The sequence below is a fragment of the Convolutriloba macropyga genome, chromosome 5 (assembly GCF_964194025.1).
Source record: "Convolutriloba macropyga chromosome 5, txConMacr16.3, whole genome shotgun sequence".
NCBI classification, from domain to species: domain Eukaryota; kingdom Metazoa; phylum Xenacoelomorpha; order Acoela; family Convolutidae; genus Convolutriloba; species Convolutriloba macropyga.
In genome coordinates this window covers 13,404,811-13,427,235 of record NC_134472.1, presented here as the reverse complement: position 1 = coordinate 13,427,235, position 22,425 = coordinate 13,404,811, and the positions used below count along the sequence as shown (strand labels likewise).

The window sequence follows — 22,425 nt, the reverse complement described above, 5'->3', positions numbered from 1 at the left end:
AAATGCAATATAGTAAAGTCATTTTTTTAAGGCTCCTTGAGCCCTCTAATTTGCCTTTTTTATGTATTACTGACTCATTTTTTCATTTGTCTGCTATAAATGGAACAAACTTGAGCTGAAGAAATGTAAGAAAAAAAGATTTGTTTGAAAACAAAACGAGCAGGAAAGAGATGGTTTTCATATACTTAGCGCCTTTCAGCTTATTTCTTACATCAGTTTGCAAAGTTTGATATCTCAAGTGGACAAAAGATGTATGACAGTTCCCAGGTTGAGGTGCAGACACAAATTGCTTTATGATCAGCCCAATCAAGCGCACACACGTGTGTTCTCAGACCGAAACTACAGGGTCTGGACGGACGGAAGTTCGAGCACACTACAGTCTGGACCATGGTCTGGAGGTGGTCTGATCAGGGGGCAATTTGGTCTAAAAAATCTGATCATAGGCGTATTCGCGCGCACATGAGTCTGATCACAAACGATTCGAGCGCAATTGAGTCTGATCAGAAGCGCATTCGAGCGCACTTGAATCTGATAATAAACAAATCGAGCGCAATTGGGTCGGATCAGAAATGCCTTATTTTCGAGTGCCTTATTTCGAGTGCTTTATTTTTTCATTTTTTTGTTTTTTTTTACTGAGAGATGTTGGCTCTGCCAAGAGGCAACAATAAAGCAGCGTTCTGATCAGGGACTAATCTAAAATCCGATGGCTCTGATAAGAAAAAGGAGTCCAGCTGATAGCAAAGGCCGGTCCCCTTCAGAGGAAACTTTGATTAACTGGAGACTACGACGTTTCTTATGAAAAGCTGTCTAAACTCATTCATTAAGCCAGAAATATACACTAAACGGTACACTAAATAAAATTTGTTCTCAATAGTTGGGTTTCGTTTTCTTTAGCAATACTTTTATAGTTGGTTTAAATTTAGTAATTAAATACTGCAAACATCAGTTTTTTTGAAACAAATAAAGTATAGCAAAATTAAGAGATTTGTTCATAAGTGAAACCTTTCTCTGATCAGACTATTTTGAGCGCACTTGAATCTGATCATAAACTTTTCGAGCGCACTTGAGTTTGATCATAGTCCGATTAAGTTTTGGGCAATGGTCTGAATTTGAGTCTGTGCCATGGTCTGAAGATAGTCTGATCTGAACAACTTCTGTCTGAAAAGTCTGATCAGAGACACTTTGTGTCTGAAAAGTCTGATCAGAGGGAACTTGTGTCTGGAAAGTCTGATCAGGGTTAATTTCTGTCTGGAAAGTCTGATCAGACAAAAATTTGGGTCTGGACCTCAGTCTGGGTTGCTATTTGATAGCACATGATGGCTTTCTTAGCACAAAATGTAACAGGAAGGATTGTATTTGCTCATATAAAAAACTATAGTTTTTTTAGAGAAGAACAGAGCAGAGGCTCGTTTGTCGGATAAATTCTAATTCTAAGAAAAGAAATGATTTGATCCAGCGAAGTATCACATTTTTTGTATTTTTACAAAAAAACTACTGCCAATTTTGTTTTAAAATACGTCAAAATTGTCAATGAAAGTGTTGTAGTTTTTACCTCTAACGATTGAAGAGTGTGTTGAAGTGTCCGATCTACTTTTTTTGGCTAAGCCATTTGCTATCTTTCCGTCAAAATTCAGCCTTTTTTTCATCAAAAATGAGTTTTTAGTCCACTTCGTTTAAGTTTGATGGATTAACACTGGTGACGCATCTGACAAAACCCTCCGGCTGACACAACCCTGCGTTAATTTCAAAGTGTTCTTGATTAAAATGTGCGCCGGTTTTTTATTAATTTAATTAGATGAGTTCCCGAAAGTATCATTTAACAAAGCTATATTATCTTGTTTGTGTCATATTGTCCAAATACCCAATCTTCTCAACAAATGCGTGATCTTGAAGGAAGGACAGCAATAACAAAGTTAGTTTTGGTCAAATCGTTGGTTTTTTTGTGTTCAAAAAAGTTTCCCATTGTTTCACCGTCTTTCTTGAAATAAGGTTTGCATATTTGCCTTTTCTACGTTAATTACAGAACAGACCACTTCAACTCAAGACTAATGGCTGGTCTAATTGGATCCCTAATGAGTTTCATGAAAAATATCTAACGCTTTTTGCGGAAAACCTATGGTCGCTTTGACTTTTAAAAATGCTTTTAAAAATGCTCGCAAAATAGTTTCAAAATAAACAATGAATTAATGAGTTTTAGCACTGTTTGTTTTGGCCAAATTTAGCTCAAAGCAAGCAATGACAGTTTGCATCGTTTTTCTAATGGATTAAAGATGAAGTTTATTGCGGGTTTGATTTAAGAACATTTCTCAAAATTTGAGAAAAATTTTGTTCTTGTCACATTATTGACATCTCAGATATTACATAATTTTCGCTTAAAAAGAACAACTGAACATGGAATTCTTTTCGATGAATAGATTATGACTGTAGAAACTTCAACAGCTTCTTCTAGCAGAATAGAAAGGAATTTAATTTGACTTTAATTGCTGTTTCTTCTGAAGTCGCTAAAAAGTTTCTGGTGATTTACAGGTCTTAGAGGCTGCTTATGGGTGAAAAATAAACCAATTTATTTACTTCATTTGGTAGCTCAAAGTTTTCGCAAACTTGAAATCAATTGTATTAAAAATATGGATTGTTTTCCTTTGCATATAAATCTTCTCTTCTGTCTGCTTGTTACCTTGTTTCATTATTTAGAAGTTGCATGTCAATTCTCTTGTGTCAAAAAAAACACAATTGACATATTCTATTATTTTAGTGTATTGCTAATTGCTCTAATGGCTCGAAAACCGGCTCGAAAACAAAAACAGTTTAATTTTAGATTTTTCTAAATTTATGACAAATTCTGATAAGAAAAGATTTCATTGGCTTTATTTAGACAAAAAAACCTAATAAGGACATCATGATAGCTATCGTTTTTGAGCTCTTGAAAATGATTGTTTTCAAAAATGCAAACTTTTTTAGTTCATTTTTTTGTTCCTTTTCTTGTCTGTTAATAGCAGGTCTCATCAGTCCTCCAAAGCTTTGAATGTTATAAGGTTCTTTTTATTCATTCACCAAGCATTTTTGAGCAATAATTGAAGTTTCAATTTTTTTAATTTTACCTTTTTCTTTCTTTTCTTGTCTGCTTGTTGCCTAATCTCAATAATCAGATCTCATATCGCACAATATTGGTGTTCACAGAATGGGCAAATTTTATGGAATAGATTATTGTTTTAAAGGCTTCGACACCGTTTTGTTGTTTGTTTTTGTAGACGTACGTCATATCCCAGATAATGAAATAACTTTATGTCTCCACTTGAATAAGCATAAATTTGTTAATATATCTCAGCTGATGTTAAATTGTTTTCACTATTTGAAAAGATTTGTTTTCAAAAGATTATAAACGTATTTTAACTTTGCCAATTTTTGTCTATTTATTACCGAGTTTCACTATTGTCTGCTCCCGTGTTTTTTCTCATAAAGTAAAAAATTATTTTTTTAGGTACAGGCTACATTTGATGCTTTTTTGACGTTGTTATTAAGTTTTCTTCCAAAGAAACAGACTCATGATGTTGGATTGATGTAAATAGTGTTTGTTTTTAATATTTGATTTCATTTTGGTCGTCTTGTCTTGTAGTCTTAATAATGGCAAGTCTCATCGTACCTCATTATTTAGTTGACAAATTGATTAAATTGGAAGCATTTTTTTTTAAATTCACAAACCAATTATTTATGAACTTTAATTTGAATTTTTGAAACTTGCTAACTCTTCCACATTTGAGAGACAATTAAACCAAATATATGGATGAGTGGGATCGGAGAATTAATTGCAAACGCACATTACTGAGCCTCCTTGTTGATTTTCAAGTGGAAAGCTATTGATTTTCAAATATTAATCATAGTAGATTTTTTTGAGTACTATGCTATGAAAGTACTCAAATGAGAACATTTCAAATAGGATAAAAGTACCGCATCCTACAAAACACATCAACAGAATGATCAGTTGTGAATAATTTTTCACTGTGTTCATCATGGGCTTATTTAAAAGATTTGTATTTTCTTTAAACACGAACGAGGCCAAGCCTGGATCATGAACTTTTTTGGTCTGCCTGAGTCTTTTCATAACTTGAAAGAGCCAAAGTCTGGATCATATCTTATTTTGGTCTGGACGGGTCTTATCATAAAGATTTTTGAACAAGCGCATGAACTTATCGAAAATTTGAACTAGTCAAAATCTAGATCATAGACCTTTTCGGTCTGCCTGGGCATTTTCATAGGCAACAGTGCTCTGGATGGTTATAATCCTGTCATATTGAACGAGAATCTCAACCTGGGTATCGACAAAAAACCAGGTAAAAATGTTGAAAATAGTTTGATCTCTTCGACTACGGGTGGTATGAAGAAATTTTGTTTAAATAGAAGTCTTATCAATGATCAACTCGGGTACTTCAAGCTCAGCGTGTTTTCATTGATATCCACTCATTGAAAAAATGGGTTTTGCAAAATTAGAAGGAAAATAATGATTTTAATGTTAATAGAAAACAAAAAGACGATAAAACAATGATGATTGAGAAAGAACGATATATAATGGTAGTCGCTTTTTCGTTCTTTTTCAGTATAGAAACTTGGAAACACTTCTTTTTTCCATCTCGGTCTAATGTTCATATTGTATACTTTCTGGTGAGTTAGCTTTGCCTCTTTCTTCTCTCTCCTTTACTCCCTCTCTCCTCTTCAAATGTTAACTTTTGAAGCCCTTTTTAATGACAAAATTGATTAGTTTCTCAGCTGTCTTTATTTTATTTCTTAAATTCCGTTTAGGACATAAAAGACATTTAGTTTTGACACAACCGGTTGTCTTTGACAGTTTACCATATTATTGCCTGCGAATGACAATGTTTCTCAAAAATTGTTCAATGAATTTTCAAAATAGCTTCTTGTGTCATTTTATTTTGAACCAAAGTTAATTGTCCCTTTATTTTAATCAATAATCTTATTAACTTAGTGTGACATTCGAATATCTGCTTACTTTTTGCAGTCTATTACAAACAATACTTTACCTGCAGTAGTGACATCAAAAGTTATTTTTTGAACGATTCATCTTTCTCTAAATCAGCGCGAAAGAACTTTATACGCAGCATCTCATTATGTTAAAAAACTTCCAATTTAAGAAAAGACTATTTATTTTACATCCAGAAGAAACAAACGTTTTTAGGTTACGTAATTTACACCCTATATTTAGAAATTTATAAAAGCTAACATCGGAAAGCCCGTCAACGCAGATAAGTGGCTGGTTTTTTGATTTATTCTTTTTCTTTCATTTCAAGATATTTTACAATTAGAGAGCATTTGATTTAACATCGCTTATTTTTGTGCATATTTAGAGGAATTCACCAAAAAACGAGCTATTTTTGCTGATTTGTTCAATATAGAAATGTCACTAGTACATTATTTTGTTTGAAATAACACTCCAACTGACAAATCCTAGTTTCGAAACAGTCGGTTCTTATATGTTTAATAAGATTGGTTGATACCATGTTTTGAGCACGAAACGGGCAAAAATCAATTTTGATAGACAAAATACAGTTCTGTTATTTTTCTTATTAAATCAATTAAACCAAGGGTAAATTTTAAAAAAATGTAAAGCGCTGGAAAAGTTCATGACCTCATGGGAATAGATAATCTTTATTGTGCTTCGTTCAATTTTTTGATTTTCAGCGGAAAAACTGGTACTTGGCCTGCACTATTCATTTTTAAAGTTTTAACCAATGTAGCAGCTTGCAAATCGTTGGTCTCAGAATCAATTTGACTTTGATAAAGTACCTCCATTCACTGGTTGTTTGACAGTAAAGTGTAAATGGGTGGTCTGAAATCAAGACAAAACAAGCAAAAAAAAATATTCAAAAAGTTCACATTTCGCGCCCAAAATAATACACTAAGAACTTGCTCTAAATTTGCTATTTTTATTTTTTTTTATTATTGATGATGTAGCTAAAGTTATTTTAGAAGAAAATTTAATATTTTTAATAATTTTTGTTTGCTCCTTACCTCTTGATTTCCGGCCACTCATACACACATTACTGTTGACTGTATTGCCAGATTTCTCTACGGAGCATAATAAAATCATCTCGTCTGGCAAACGTACTTGAGTAGTTAAAAATAATAACAAAGTTTCTTTTCCATCTCTTGTTAGCACAAATACACTACGCAGCAAATGGTATGTTTGTCTTTTTTTTGGGCCAATTTGACCAAATTGTAGAAAATTGTGAGAATACCTCATGAAACTTGTCCACGATTTATGTCACTTTTTTACGGTTTTTTTTTTCAGTTAAATTAACGTAGAGCTAGTGTTTTTATTTCAATAACAATTATCTAAGGCAAATATTCAAAATAGAATTTTGCTAATTACTATAATATGAGTACGTTCAAACAATTGATTTGCGTTGTTAATCCACAATTTTAAACATAAACCTTTTTCTGTAATTAAAAACCAAATAAGCTTTCACTGAATTTGCCTAATTGGCACACTCTTAGCGATTTATGTCCGAAGTAACTCACAGACATAATTTGTGAACAATATTGACCGATATTACCAACTTTGCTCAAATTTGAACTAAACTCGCTTTACTGTCTCTGTCTTCTGCACTCGCTGTTAGCTCAAATTTTAAAACACGGACAGCAAACAATATCAAAAAAGTCAAGCAAAGTTGCTTGTAAACGTTTTGCGGCATAACGTAGATTTTCCTACACGATACAAACAGTTTCGACACCTGCAAATGTATCCTGATCAGAAGAATAACATTTTTGAGACCTTGCCTGATTTTTAATGCTCTTATTATTCTGTCCAAGAAAATATTCTCTGCTCGCTAAATTTAGGAGACTATTGTTCACTAAAATACAGGAAAAAATTGTCTTCTGGTCCCCTGCGTTTAAGAGATTCTCAAATTACAATATAAAAATAACAACTTAAAATCCGTGTAAAGTCTATTTTCTCTAGTTTTTTCAAAGTCATTTTGTGTAGATAGTTAAGATAGATTTTCACGTCACTTAGTCTTACCGCTTCCCAAAACAACTTTCACGAGACGATGCTAGCCACGGTTTCATCCAAATTGAGTGGGATTATCTGTTTTTGTTGAAAATGTTTACTTTGTTACTTAAAAATAGCTATCAGAAACGTTCCATTACAGTGTTTAAAAACGGCCAAACACGCGTCCTTCACCTGAGAAGACTGTCAAAATTTACTATTTGTTACGCTTGAAAAATGGCCAAAACTATAATGCCAGTCAAGGAAACGTAACACAAATTGACTGTTCTTTTCACTGTTTTTCAGCTAAGGTTACTAAATTGTCATTTTACTGATATTAATTTTGTGTTGCATCGAGAGTAATTTTGTCAAAATATCTTACATTTATATTGAAGAAAATAATCTGTGAAAATATAAATACCAACACGCAATTTATGAAAAAAATCGAAGTATAGTGTATTCTGTCAAAAAAAATAGTCGGTCTTGTAGTGTTGTCTATCTTGACAGGGGATGCAATATTATAGCAGAGCCGATGAATTAGCAATCTTCATTATCAAGCCTCCTTGTTAAATTACTTTTCTTGTTGCCAAGTCCAACCTGTCAAAAAATAAACACCATCTTGCTAAATATATTTTTAATCTGTGAAAACTGACAAGTTGTATCATAATTAAACAGAGGAATGTTTGCTTTCTTTATAAGGAAGAAACAAACAATTTCATTACTTTTTAAGTACTATGAGCGTTAATTGAAGTAAACATAATCAGGTGGGTATAAATATTTCAACCAAATGTCGCGCAAAATTCGAACCAAGCTCCAAACTACTTTTGATTTGGTCAAATTGTTATTGTTGACCAGAAATCAATAAACGCGTCGATGTTCAAAAGTTTCGAAGATTTTAAGTAGGCGGCATTCGCTTTCGAGAGGGATTAAATATGGAAGTATCTTGTATAGATTCCCTCAAGACAAAGGTGGATTCTTTTGTGCGGCTATTACGTCTGTCATTCTGTTTCCTATTCATCCATTATTCACTTCTTTGGCGGCTCTTTAAGAATCTGACAGAACAGTTTTAGACCGGCTATGAAATTGTGAATCTCCCTTTTTTCCAAATTGGAATGTACTACAATCTTGTTTGTTTGTTTGTTTCTCCGTACATTTCAGTGGTTTCCAAATTTATTTTCATTCAGCTTAATTCTTCTCTTCAACTTGGTCTGGCTATATTTTTAAGTACACTTTGCTGGTAAGTGTTTATTGCAAAATTAGTCCTTCATATTGTGGATTTTGGGGTTGGGCGAGTTTATAAACTTCAGAAGATGAATTTTCTGTGCTGATATGAAAAAATGTTCTATTTTTCCCCTTTTTTAAATTCCTTCTTAGTAAATTTAAGAGTTCTTTCTTTTTATAAAAACTGGCTTCTCCTGTTTTTCAATTATCTCAAGAAGTTATTTTTGCAATATTGTGCTCATTCGTGCTGAGTTATCGAATACATATTTGCCATGAAGCGAACAAAATATTTCGTAAACAATTCAAGTCTGAGTTAAAGAAACTAATAGTTGAACAAAAATCTAATAATGGCCACTTTCAATTTTTTACCAAGATATTTCACTCTATCGGATTGATCTATTTCTGCGAATTAAAAGTCTCGATTGCTCTGCGCATAGCACAAAATTGTCCCTCACTAGAATTGGAGAGGCTAGAGTGCAATATAACATCAAATCTGAAACATTTGCCTAAGAAGTAAACTTTGTTTTTGAGTAAGCATCTTAGCAAATGGCAAGAAATTTGCAACTCAAAAGGAACTAAATGTCCTGAGTGAAACTTGGATGGATTAATTTATTCGCGCTTAAAATTTTTCTGAAAATCGTTGAAAGAAGGTTGCCGCCATAATACAAACATAAACTAATTAGGTCCCCATATCTTGTTATGGTCTTTGCCTGTTTAGACATTGTTGTTTGGTTGCTTTCACCGGATTTTCTATAAAATTGATAACAGACTTGAGAACAAATTTGACAATTTGATTGACTACGAAATAAAAAACTATAAAGGAAAAGGTTTCACTTTTGAAGAGATATCATTTGGCTCAAAAACACTAAAAAAGTGGAGGTTGGAAATTTCAAAAATTTAAATGTTAACATAATGTTTTCATACTTTAACATAGGTTAACCTAGTTTTTGTAAACAATAAAAACAGAGAAACATGAAAAAAAGAAGAAATGTTTTTCAGCTGCCCTGTATTCACAAATTTTTCTTGAGAACGGCTTATTTGTATTAATTCGAATTTCCTTTTATGAAATTTTTATAATTGCAACCTAAAGTAAAAGCTTTCGCATATTTTTTTTTACTTTTTGCAGCTTGTATGATGACCCACTTCTGTTTCCTTGCATTGGCAATAATGTGGAAGATGAAAGTTCTCAAGTACATCATGTAAAAACCTCTGGGATTCAACGCCAAGTTTTGGGTATAATTTGTCTACAAAAGTAGGTAAAAGAAAAATGATTCTTGACAAAAAGTGTTGCACGACAAGTCAAGGATAAGAGTTCAAAGTATCTACAAAAAATCAGTGGTGACTACAAGGGGTATTCAATTGCAGATAGTTTTTGGTTTTTCATGGACATAACACTTGAAATATGATCTTGGACAGAAAAAATATCAGACGCCGACAGCCGGTTAAACAAAAAAATGTCCGTTTTACGAAAAAAATTTTGCGAAAAACTTGAACTGCAATCTAACAAACCAAGGCTGTAGTAAACGTTAAATTTTGACTACTTTGACATCATTTAGATTTGCGTCTCCAATAAAAAATGAGTCAGAGCAGTTTAGCAAAATGAAAACTTAGCGAAAAACACTTTTAATTTGAAATTAGGGTAGTGCGAACGTGGATGAAGAATTGTATGAGCTAAGTTCGATCAATTTAGTGCTTTAAACAGCAGAGTTACGAAACAAGTACCTAAAAAACAAGGGGATAAGACTTCAGGAGAAATTGAAATTCAATGACGTTTTTGTAAATCAGTGGATTTAAAAATTTTAAACACTAATTAAACTGTGAAAATGTTCAACGCGACAATGAAAAATTGAGCGGGAAGCATAAGCGTCCAAAAATGAAATAGTGGAAAGCTGAACAAATCGGTTTTGGAGCTTATATGAAAAATATGCAAACCTTTTCGATCTGTAGATCGCTTAACCGAAAGTCTACGTCCAAAATACAGTTGGCGAAAAATCAAAAAGGTGTGTTTTTAAGATTATCAGTTTCTTAAAGCATCTTAACAACTAATGAGTAGACGGAACAACTGACCTCTGAGACACTTCTTTTTTATATTTAAGAAATATCAAGTACTTTTCAGCAATGTGACAGCAGACGCAAGAAAACAATAAAAAACTCTCAAAACACTTGAGTACAAAATGTTTTTAATATTTCAATTCCATCACAGTAACTCAAAGATCAACTTTTTAAACAAAATTTTCAGAGATGAAACTTTTTTGATTAAAACCAGAAAACACTTTTTGTTGTTGACACCCAGAGTACAACAGAGAACAAATAACTATGATTAACGGCATGGAAAATAAATTCTGCAAAATTCATTTTTTTAACCAATCACTCAGGGTCGATTTCATAAAAGTAATTAGAGTCTCTTTCATCTGGTTACAAAAATAACAAAATTGAAAAAAAAATACATTAACACAGTAAATTTAAAATATATCTACTCCTATGGGTGCGTTGGCGCCACTTCAAATCAGCTACAAAAGCCATCAGACATAAGGAAATAACGTTTGAAACTAAAAAAACTTGAAATTTGTCAAAACTCAAAAATGGTCAAAACTGAAATTTTTTACAAGTTGGGACCGAAAATCTGTACACCCCCCCGATTTCGGGAAGGCAAAACGCGAGCAACCCGAGGTTATGGCAGACGGTTAGGGTTACCTCTAAGCTTTTCATGGACCCAACGAACGTTATTGCATCAGACCCACAAGCGTGGCTATTAGCACTTATATGGTGCAAAATTGGCATTTTTCGATATTTTGTTATTTATTGTTAAATTTCTTAAGTTGTTTATTTTATGATACTGTAGATGACCATTAAAGGTCAAATGCCGTACATTCGAGACATTTGGAGCCACGTAATAACCATCTGTGCTTATGTCAACAAAAGTAAATATTGCAGTAATTTGACATTTACTATGTAAACAATGACCTAAATCATTTTCTTGATTAACCAATCAGAGACAAGTAGCAATGATGCTATAAATGATAAATATTTGATTAATTACTTTAACCCAATTATTTGATTAGTGAAATCGAATTGTATTTAGAACCATTAGAAACTGTTATACAGATTTGTTGGCTCTCAGATTAGAATAATGTTTGATTCCTTAACAACTTTAGTCTTTTTTGCTAAGTTTTGCTAGATCTTAAGATCTTGCGAGTTTTAAGTTAGTTGACGAGAAGTTAGCAACAATACTAGCTGCTGGTTGAAGCCTTACAGTTTTCAGCACGAGATTGAACATAGATTATCACTTAGGATTTTCTTAACTTCAATCAACAAAATCAAAGTTATAGTCCTTTAATACGTCCGAGCGACTAATTATTTCTGCGAGATCGTTAATCAATCGAACCCAGTGAAGAACCAGGCCGTCAATCGAACTCGAGAACCAGGTTGTGATATATCGGTTCCACTGAGATTCTTGAGCAGCCGCAACAGGGTGTATTTACAAGCAAACCACAAATGATCAAATATTTTGAGCAGGCCTATAAGAAGACAGAAATTTCTGAAAATTAAAACATAAATTTTAAAAGAGGAGCATAAGGATAGCTAAATCAGTAGATGAAGCTGCTTAAAAGATCTATTAACTGTTAATCACTTACTTAAAAGGCAAGAAACACAATTCAACAGGAAACAAAATAAAACAAAACAAAATTGGACAAGATCAAAAGACTCAATGGCAGATAAAATATGAGGGAAATTGAAACACTTTGCATTTTTTTAATAAATCTGAACTATATTCACACAAAAAGCTTGAAAAAATAAGTACTAAACAATCTGTATTAACGACTCGGACAACAACAACAGCAGTAACACAAACAGCAGCGAATCTTCGATTCGACCTGGTGGACCAAAACACAACCAGCAACGATGGCCAGCAGAAGTCCCAACAGACATTGGAAGAGAGCTGATTGGAAGGCGAGTGGTCAAATCAAGACGTTAGAGAAAGAGCAAAATGACCTATTAAAGTCCTTCTCCAGACACCTCAACGAGCTAGAAGGCTACCTGACACAAAACAAAACAATGACGGCCGATGGTGCTTACCGATGTTTCTTCGAGACGTACGACAACCTGGAAGACAACCGGCAACAGCTGTGGTTACCATTAAAACCAAAGTGTTTTGAAAACTTTGACAATGACACCAAGCGTATGTTAGAAGAAAAGAGTAGTTTTGCAATGAGTAGTTGACAAAGTACCAGATCTCCGAGACATTGAAGATTGTCGCGCAGTGGTCGTCGACTACCGGTAAGATACATTGCGAGAAAACAAATTATTGGAAGATTTTGTTCCAATCGAGAACGAATTTTTAAAACTCGAAAAGAAATTGAAAGCAGAAAACTTAAGCGACTCCGAAAAACAGATACTGTGTAATCAAGCAGAATGGTTATTAGAAAAGCTAGATGCAATTTGCGCAGAATCTCTTCGAATAATGATTACAGAAGCTTGTCCTCAAGGGTTTGCGGATTTCAGCAATATTAGGAGTCACTATCTAGACCTTATCAAGCAGTACAGGCTCAGCAAGGATTGCGGAAATCAAACATCATTAGTGTCATCCACAGCGGATGTTGACAAAGATTCAAATGAAACTGTAATTGATACAGGAAATGGAGCATTAGAAAACGCTGAGGAGAACGTCGAGGTCTCTTCCAGGCATTCTGCTGCACACGGCAGCAGAAAACAACCCAGCATGGCCAACTCGCGATCATCGAGAAGGCGACAGATCGAAGAAATGGAGCTTGAAAACCTGAGAGCTAAGAAAGAAACAGAGCAACGACTGCGAGAGCGGCAGTTGGAGTTAGTGCAGGAGCGGGAAGAAATATCGTCGCCAGCAAGAAGAATTGCGATTACAACAGCAACAACAACAACAACAACAACGAGAACAAGAGTTACGACAACAACAACAAGAACAAGAGTTACGTCTAAAAATACAACATTAAGCAGATGAACTGCGTCTTCGACAGCATGAGCGAGCTCTTGAAAACGAAATAAAGAAAGCAGAGGAAGACGAAGAACAAAGACGTCTGAAACCTGAGGTGACCAAAGAAAGCTCAAGAGCTTCCGGATCAGTGGCAGATGAGATAGAAAGTATTGGATCAAAGCGAAATCACGAAAGAACAGCTGGGTGGGCAGAATCAGTGGCTCAACAGTCTGTTCCACTATCTGTTCCACTAGACGGCCACTATCTCCAAATGTTTTTATCGACCCTCCAACAAAAGTCACACAGGACAGAGTTGACAAACGTTTCAGCACCTACCCGAAAACTACCCCGCTGTTCCAACCGGCTGAAGGACTTTTCTCAACGCAACTGACTGAACCGAGCATTTTCAAGAAACCAGAAATCCGTAAAGCAATTAGAGTAACGGACCCACCAGCACCGCCGTTGACAAGGACGACGTTTCAGCAGCAGGGAACGTCAGCAGTTCAAACTAGAAACAGTTGTCAGAGTCCCATTAACAACTCTCGAAACAGGTCTGCCGAGAAACAGGAGCAAAATGAAACACGCCACTCCCCAAGTCATTTACCAACCAGTACCAAGCAGTGGGGCCAGTGGCTTGCCAAAATTAAAACTGACTGAGTTTTCAGGAGGCCCACTGGAGTGGCCAGAGTGATCAGGTCTCTTTGATGTTGTTGTTCATCAAAAGCCAATCAGCGATACAGAAAAAATGCAATACCTCAAGACCAGTCTCACGTGTCAAGCAAAAGCAGCAATATCGGGAATGGGATTCAGCTCGCAATCATACTATCATGCCTGGGATATACTCTGTGAGAAGTATGGCAGATCAGATGTCATAGTCAACGGTCAATTCAAGAAAATACATAATCACCCTCCAATTCGGCACGACAATTCCACGAGCATTGTCAAGTTTGCAAATGTGGTTACAAATGGGGCGAACACCTTGACCCAACTTGGATACACATCAGACCGAGCAGCTGAAGCAGAGCTAAGTTCAACATCGAGAAAACTTTCTCCGCAACTGAGAGAACAGTGGTTGCATTATATGCAAGATCGTCAACTACTGAGAGGCAACCTGATTATTTTCAAAGAGTGGCTTGCCTCCAAAGCTGTAATTCATGAGAACTTGTTAGCACAGACAAACTCGTCATTTGACAGAAACAAATTTCAAAGCCGTGATAAACCGAAGACGAGTACCTTTGCTTCAAACGCGGAAGAGTCAAGTAAACCCAAGAGGTTTGAATGTCCCCTCAAAGGCGGACAACACCCCGTTTGGACTTGTGAAAAGTTCAAATCGATGAAAGTAAATGAACGACGAGAGCAAGTCCAGAAATTCCGACTGTGTTTCAAATGTTTGAGGCCAGGTCACATATCGAAGGACTGCAAGAGCAGGATATGCAGTGTACCCAGCTGTGGAAGGCGACACAACAGGCTTTTGCACAGCGACCTACCGAAGACGGAAACTACAAAGAATATCTCAGATGCTATAACGGCAGTAGCAACTAACATCACCCAAGGAGAACTCCCAGTGGTGCGAATCAAGCTGACAAACAGAGACTTAAGGCTAAATGTACTAGCAATGTGTGATTCAGGATCCTCAATTTCATTTGTAGACAAGTCAGTGGTGTCTAAATTTCAACTCCAAGGACGAAAAGCGTCCTTATCAGTAGCAGGGATCCATGGCTCACAAGATGCCAAGACTGAAATAGTGCCGATAGCTATTTCAGCGCATGAGAAGTCTCGACCATTGACAACAGTACAGTTCTATGAGCACGAAAAACTGAAATTTGGTGACCAGATTGTGGAGCTGAAAGAATTGAAAGACCGCTACCCACATTTGAGGAACTTGCCAAATCAGAACTACAAACTAAACGAGGTTCAAGTGATTCTTGGACAAGATTGATACGACATTCATCACCCTTTTGAGTTCAAGAAGTCGGAAGACAAAATTGCTCCGTGGGCAGTGAAATCAAAGATTGGTTGGGCCTTAAGTGGACCCTACTAGCGACGCAAGCAGCAACTCTTGCAACCACAGCAACATCAAATGCAGATGACAAATTGGCAAACCAGTTGAATAAGTGGTGGGATATTGAGTCCTACTCCTCAAACTGCGATGTCACAGGTCATTCAAAAGACGAACAACGAGCAATCAAGACGTTCGAACAAACGACCCGATTCAACGGTGAAAGATACGAAGTTGGACTTCTGTTGCGAGAGGAAGAAGTGAAGTTGACGAACAACTTCTTCTCTGCAGGTCCCTAAAACGACGCTTACAGAAAGACGAGACGCTAAGAAAGCGCTATCAAGAAACCATTGACACGGACGTAAACGCTGGTCACGTTCGGAAAGTTGATCAAGCTGAACTGAATGAAATAAAAGACAAACTGCAGTGGTATTTACCGCATCATCCCGTCATAAACCTGCACAAACCCGAATAAGTCAGAAGAGTGTGCAACGCAGCAGCAAAGTACCAAAGTGTAGCCCTAAACGACAAACTTCTATCAGGACCAGACCTGCTGCAGAGTCTGATCGGAATCATTTTTCGGTTCCGAGAACACCAAATAGCTTTATCAGCCGACATAGAAGCAATGTTTCTTCAAGTTGCTGTCCCAAACGATGACAACCGATGTTTACGATTTCTCTGGAGAGAAAATCCAGAGCGGAGAACAGAAGTCTATGAGTATACATGCCATGTTTTTGGGGCGAAAAACTCGCCGACTTGTGCAAATTATGCTTTGCACCAAGTGGCGAAAGATAATGCAGTCAACGACGAAATTCTCGTCAAAACGGTTCAGCGAAATTTCTACATGGACAGCTTCCCTAAGTCAGTCAAAACACCTCAAGTAGCGATCGAAATCTACCGGAAAGTCAGAGACATACTCAGCAAAGGTGGATTCAATTTGACGAAATGGATAACAAGTGACGATGAAGTCAAGTCACAGATCCCAGAGACAGACAGGTCAACGAAAGTGGTGAAAACTTTGGAAACTGAACCTCAATCATCCTCAATACTTGAACTAAACTTGAATGTGGACACAGACAGTTTCATTGTCTGTCGTGGAACTGAGCAAGAAGTTCGCGCAAAAATAACTCAGAGAATTGTCCTATCCTTTGTCTCAGCAGTGTTCGACCCACTTGGGATATGTTCACCAGCAATGGAAAAAGCATGGGAAAAAGAGTTGTCAGCAGAACACTCAAAACTGTTCAGTGGTTGGTGCTCTGAGTTGAGAGAAATAAGGACAATGTCAATAAATCGACTTTATTTTGAAAACGGATGCACAAACCTGAGACTTCACATCTTTACCGAGGCGTCAGAAGAAGCAATTTCCATAGTGGCATACCTGCAAGACGAAGCAACGTTAAGACTCACCTATGTGATAGGGAAATGCCGTGTGGCAACCACCAGACATATGACGATACCGAAGTTAGAACTTCAAGCCGCGGTTTACGGAGTTCGTCTGAGAAAGCAGATTCGAAACGAGCACGATGTCAAAATTGACAAAATCTTTCATTGGACCGATTCATCAACGGTCCTACAGTGAATGCAGGCAGCGCACAAGAAACAACAAGTGTTCGTTGCGAGCAGAGCAGCGGAGATACTGGAAAACTCATCGATGTATCAATGGAGACACCTCAAAGGTGTCGAAAACCCTGCCGACATAGGAACCCGAGGAATGTCCTTTGAAGGGCTCCGAGAGTTTGTATGGTTAAACGGGCCGGCATGACTACAAAAGGATGAAGATTATTGGGCAAAGCCTTGGTGCCAAGAGAATGAGCTCGAACCCGAGCAAGTTACCAGTACTGTAGCAACAGAAACAAATCTAGACCAACTGTTTGACTGGAGACGCTACAGCACCTTCAACCGAATCAGAAACTTCATTGCCTACTGCATGAGGTTCAAGCAGAAGGGTACCCTCAAAGCAGACGAAATTCATCAAGCAGAACAAATACTGTTTCGATTTGTTCAAAACGAAAGCTTCCCGAATGTTTCAAAGTCGATAGCAAACAGCAAAGAAATCTCCAAAACATTAAACATTGCCAAAATGTCACCCTTAATAGAGGAGGATGGAACAATTAGAGTGAAATGCCAACTGAAGCATTCAAACCTTGACTACAATGCAAAACATCCAATAATTTTGACAGCAAAACATCCAGTTGTACAACCTCTTTTGGAGAAAGCACATCGAAACAACATACAAGAGGGCACAGAATACGCGAGAAACATGCTTCAACAAGAGTACTGGACCATCGGATTCAGACCCTTTGAAGTCAAATTCCTACGACGTACTTTGAAAACATGGTGCTGCCTGTTCACTTGCCTGACAACGAGAGCAGTACACATCGAAGTCGCACAGTCATTGGACACCGAGCCATGTCTAGCTGCTGTGACAAGATTCATCGCAAGACGTGGCTACCCGAGCACCATCATCAGTGACAACGGAACGAACTTCGTTGGAGAAGCCAATGAGCTGAAAACATTCATGAAGAAGTTGGACAAATCTAAAATTGAAAGTGACTTAGCACAGAAAAAGGTTGTGTGGAAATTCAATCTTCCCGGAGCTCCTCACTTTGGTGGAATCTGGGAAAGACTGGTTCAACTTGGCGAGAAGGTCATGATTGCAATCTTGGAAAACAGAAGCCTCACCGACGAAGTGCTCAGCACAACAATGTGTCTTTTGGAACAAACACTCAACGCAAGACCCCTGACAGCAGTAATTGACGACCCTGAAGATTTGACAGCGCTCACACCAATTCATTTCTTGCTAGGACGAGAGAACGCGATTGCACCATTCATGCCATCCAATGAACGCTACCATGATCTGAGAAAATCATTCAAAACGGCTCAAGCATATACCGACATGATCTGGAAAAGATGGACTCGTGAACATCTTCCACAATGCAACCAGAGATTGAAGTGGTCAAAAGAACATGTGCAAAACCTGAAAGAAGGCGAGTTAGTTTGGCTAGTAGATGACTCTGTGAAACGCTGTGAATACAAACTTCAAACTTGGACGAATCATTGAGATCTTCACTGGCCATTTTCTGCATTTGCCATGAGAAAATGGTAAATGCAGAACCAAACCGGTCAGTCGTGAAGTTAGCGCCAGTATTCTTCGATGGTGTTTCCGAGATCGAAAACAGGGCCGGCGATGTTGGAGCCACTTCAAATCAGCTACAAAAGCCATCAGACAGCAAGAAATAACCTTTGAAACTGAAAAAACTTGAAATTTGTCAAAACTCAAAAATGGTCAAAACTGAAAATTTTTGCAAGTTGGGACCGAAAATATGTACACCCCCCGATTTTGGGAAGGCAAAGCCCGAGCAACCCGAGGTTACGACAGACGGTTAGGGTTACCTCTAAGCTTTTCATGGACCCAACGAACGATATTGCATCAGACCCACAAGCGTGGATATTAGCACTTATATGGTGCAAAATTGGCATTTTTCGATATTTTGTTATTTATTGTTAAATTTCTTAAGTTGTTTATTTTATGATACTGTAGATGACCATTAAAGGTCAAATGCCGTACATTCGAGACATTTGGAGCCACGTAATAACCATCTGTGCATATGTCGACAAAAGTAAATATTGCAGTAATTTGACATTTACTATGTAAACAATGACCTAAATCATTTTCTTGATTAACCAATCAGAGACAAGTAGCAATGATGCTATAAATGATAAATATTTGATTAATTACTTTAACCCAATTATTTGATTAGTGAAATCGAATTGTATTTAGAACCATTAGAAACTGTTATACAGATTTGTTGGCTCTCAGATTAGACTAAAGTTTGATTCTTTAACAACTTTAGTCCTTTTTTGCTAAGTTTTGCTAGATCTTAAGATCTTGCGAGTTTTAAGTTAGTTGACGAGAAGTTAGCAACAATGCTAGCTGCTGGTTGAAGCCTTACAAACTTCAGCACGAGATTGAACATAGATTATCACTTAGGATTTTCTTAACTTCAATCAACAAAATCAAAGTTATAGTCCTTTAATACGTCCGAGCGACTAATTATTTCTGCGAGATCGTTAATCAATCGAACCCAGTGAAGAACCAGGCCGTCAATCGAACTCGAGAACCAGGTTGTGATATATCGGTTCCACTGAGATTCTTGAGCAGCCGCAACAGGGTGTATTTACAAGCAAACCACAAATGATCAAATATTTTGAGCAGGCCTATAAGAAGACAGAAATTTCTGAAAATTAAAACATAAATTTTAAAAGAGGAGCATAAGGATAGCTAAATCAGTAGATGAAGCTGCTTAAACGATCTATTAACTGTTGATCACTTACTTAAAAGGCAAGAAACACAATTCAACAGGAAACAAAAATAAAACAAAACAAAATTGGACAAGATCAAAAGACTCAATGGCAGATAAAATATGAGGGAAAATGAAACACTTTGCATTTTTTTTTTATAAATCTGAACTATATTCACACAAAAAGCTTGAAAAAATAAGTACTAAACAATCTGTATTGTTTAGTTGCTCCGGAGTTATTTTGATCTTCAGACCCATGCATCACTTTTTTGATGTTTTAAAAATTCGATAGGGATTTTCTCTAGTTTTCGAGTATTCTCAAAATCACAAAAACAGGAAACTAATTATTAATAGCGTTGTTTAGAAAACAACATTAAAGGTAGAAAAGCAATAATGTGTTTTTCCTTATTTAGTCTCAACGAAACTGTCATTTGTGTAAAAAGTGAGAAAAATGTCTTAATTTCAGACAAATTTGATGAAAACTATTCAATAAGACATCTTATTCCGGTAAATTTAGTGACAAGTTTTTTGTTCCGATAAAATCCACGTAAAAAAATTCTCAGCACAATAAATCGTTTTTCACTTTAAATATATTAATCTTGGTACCCTATAAATGAATAATAAGAATCAATGCTTTTCTCATATTTTTGTTTTCAAAATGGGAAAAGAAAAAAAATAGTCGTTTTCAGTGTTTTAGAAAATTGCGCAGTAGTATGGCAAGGCGTTTTCACTTTAGAACTAACGATTTTTTTATTTTTGTTTATGAAAGTACGCAAAGGGCTAATTTTAGAGAAAATGACAGGTAGAAACAAAAAGTCTGGAAATTGAAAAAAAATTTTACAAACAAGATGTATTGGCCTTTATTAAAAAACCTCCTGCCTACCTGCTTAAATCCAATTAGCAAATTTTTCTTTGGTCTCATAATTTTTTTTGTTGTGAACTAGTAAATGCCATAAATCGACGACTTTTTCGCAATGTTTTGAATATTATAACGTATCTGTTTTTTATTCAAAACTTTTTCGAGCTTTTTCTATATAAATCTCCTTATATCTAAGCGAATATTTTTTACCATCCTTAGAATGTATTCTTGAATCTCAAGTGGTGAAAATATCCAAAAATGTAGTAAATTGACCTCACTAATAGAGATGGACAAAAAATGTTTAAGGTTTACTGAAAAGCAGCAAAAGGTTATGCGTCTTGAGTTTTTAAAAATTACAATTTTTTTATAAAAAATCTATGCTGATAAAAATCTAGACAATGAGAGACATTAAATTACCACATATGTTTGTCTGGGACGACTACCAAAAAGTATCTGTACGAAACAAATGGAACATTAATGAATTTATGACGGCATTTTTCATTATTTTTTTTCAAAGTAATTTGAAACTCTGCTAGAAGAATACAATCATTAATGACAACAACAAAATTTGAGAATAAGTCAGCAAAAATTTTGTTGTAAAGTTTTGAACACTAGTTTTAATTATCTCTATGCATTAAAAAACTACAAGCTTGTGAAAAAGGATTGGTATATAAAACTTTTCACTGAAAATTGCAATTGAAGGGGAAAAATTTGCAGCATTAAGAAATTCAATTTCCTCTTCAAGAGTGAAAGATGGCTAATCACTTTTCATCACCAAACAATAATCTCTGACACTGTGGGTAATAGCTTATATTAATCCGAGAAAAGTTGATTAAAATCGGGAAAACTGTGAACAGATTTCTTTTTCCAATCCTTTTTTTTCCAAATATACTCATACTTTTATCCATCGAAAGCTTTAAAACAGATTTTTTAATATTCAACAGTGCGGAAATGAAGATGAGGGCCTCTTTTAACACTTGGCTAGAAGAGAAAACGTTAATGAAGTATTACTTAATTGTAGTGCTACAATAATTTCCGTGACCACTTGATTGCTATTAATAGCTTTTTCAACACCTATTTAGTATATTAGTCTTTCTGAGGCTACTTAGTTCGACGTCTCTAAGACGACCTGTTCTCTGATTGCATAAACTGATTTTTTAATCAAAGAAACAGGACTCTAATAAACGTTTATATTGAAGTTTTTCAAAAATAAATATGTGAACTTTATTTCAAATAGTTATGATTTTTTCACAGACAACCAAGCTGTTCTTTTTTGTATTGCTTTTCCTCGGGTCATTATGCGCACAAATATAACGCCTCTTGATGAAATTTTTATTGGTAGAAATTGTAATCATTTAATATCTTGACCAGCACTAAAAACTCAAATTACTGACGAAAATGATGCGCTTTTTGAAACTATAATTTTTCTGCACATGCTTTTTCAGAAAAAATTAAAAATCTTTTTTGAATTACAAAATCATTTTTTAACACCACGCGTTCACACACAAACACGGCTATCGATTATCGTTCTTATTTTTGCCGTTCAAAAAACAACTGTAGCGTTTTTTGTAACTATCTCCTTTACAAATACAGCATTACAAAATACGCCAAAGCTGTTAAAAATTATTTAAAAAGTTAATTTCGTGGATAAATTTTAAACTCTCAGATCCCAAATTTAAAGAATGGTTGCTTTACAATATGTAACCAATTAGTGTTGAGAAAAGGTGAGGTCCAAATGAGGTTTGGGTTTGTCCAAATGATATTATTTACAAAGTTGCAGTAAATGTGCTGAAACATCGGAATTTAGTCAATGAGATAATCAATAATTATCAACGAAATGGGTTTTTTAATGCAAAAACTTTCGAAAACACGTTTCAAACTATGTGTGGTCAAATCACAAAAAATGAAAAAAATTGATAGTTAGCGTCGATTTAACTTAAATTAACCTCTAGTTTGGTTAGTAAAACTTTTTGCGTAGAAAGCAGCAGTTGTCAAAGTCCATAATTAAAAATCAGTATTATGTTTAGATTAACACTGCAACAACCCATATAATCCACGCATAGACCACGCCAGATCTTGAGTTTCCACAACAAGATT

General features: G+C 35.6%; 2 protein-coding genes across 4 annotated transcripts in view; one reads left to right on the top strand and one right to left on the bottom strand.

Moving 5' to 3' along the window:
- The window catches only part of LOC142339148 (zinc finger homeobox protein 3-like), a 342,404-nt gene that overhangs the window by 148,952 nt on the left and 171,027 nt on the right, over positions 1 to 22,425 (bottom strand). The window lies entirely within an intron of this gene.
- Positions 1 to 22,425, top strand: part of LOC142339149 (5-hydroxytryptamine receptor 1D-like) — a 118,779-nt gene that overhangs the window by 27,005 nt on the left and 69,349 nt on the right. Inside the window, exon 1 of one of the 3 annotated variants that reach the window (XM_075388924.1) lies at positions 8,093 to 8,234. The exons of 1 other annotated variant lie outside the window; for it this stretch is intronic. The gene's annotated coding sequence lies outside the window, so the exon portion shown is untranslated. Of the gene's footprint in view, positions 1 to 8,092; positions 8,235 to 22,425 lie in introns of those variants that run through there. One more of the 3 variants, XM_075388927.1, reaches the window with a different exon arrangement.